This window comes from Frankliniella occidentalis, unplaced genomic scaffold (genome assembly GCF_000697945.3).
Source record: "Frankliniella occidentalis isolate FOCC.00 unplaced genomic scaffold, Focc_3.1 Scaffold28, whole genome shotgun sequence".
Classification (NCBI taxonomy): Eukaryota; Metazoa; Arthropoda; class Insecta; order Thysanoptera; family Thripidae; genus Frankliniella; species Frankliniella occidentalis.
Window position 1 is genome coordinate 1,212,081 of NW_026267158.1, and position 540 is coordinate 1,212,620.

The following is a 540-nucleotide window of genomic DNA, read 5'->3' on the forward strand; positions in this document are numbered from 1 at the left end:
ACTGGTTATACTGTACCGCATGCAGCCGCACGGGTGGGCTTGCCTACCGACTCTCACCACGGCGCCCTGTGACCCCGTCGTATGAGTATGAGTACAGTAAAACTAGAGAGGGGCGTGGCTTGTAACACCCACCAAGTAGTTTTTACTTTACCGCATGCAGGCGTAGGAGCGGGTTGCCGATACGATAGGGGCCACGACCCTGTTTGTGGCCACATAAATGTGGCAGCAAACCTGGTGGCTAGAGTCAGCTTAATCCGACCCGACAACAGAAGATACTTTTTTGGGCAAGATACGATATCCGACGTCTCCAACCCCACGCCTCTTAACGCATGCAGCTTCATCCGAACCAAAACTGTCGGTCCTGAGATCAACTCCCGGCCGGGGCAAACTTTTTTTTTTTACGCTTCTTGTCGAGGCAAGACTGAGCTCAGACCTGGCAGCCGAGCGTGCTAAGGGGTTACCGTTTGCAGAGCGTGGTGATGGTCGGTAGTTCGAATCCCATCCGCGATCATTTTCCCTGCTTTGCTGGCCAAGTGTCTT

The 540-nt window shown here is 53.7% G+C and overlaps 1 protein-coding gene across 1 annotated transcript in view; it reads right to left on the reverse strand.

Moving 5' to 3' along the window:
* LOC113202870 (hepatocyte nuclear factor 3-beta-like) overlaps positions 1-540 on the reverse strand; it is a 14,588-nt gene that overhangs the window by 3,002 nt on the left and 11,046 nt on the right. The window lies entirely within an intron of this gene.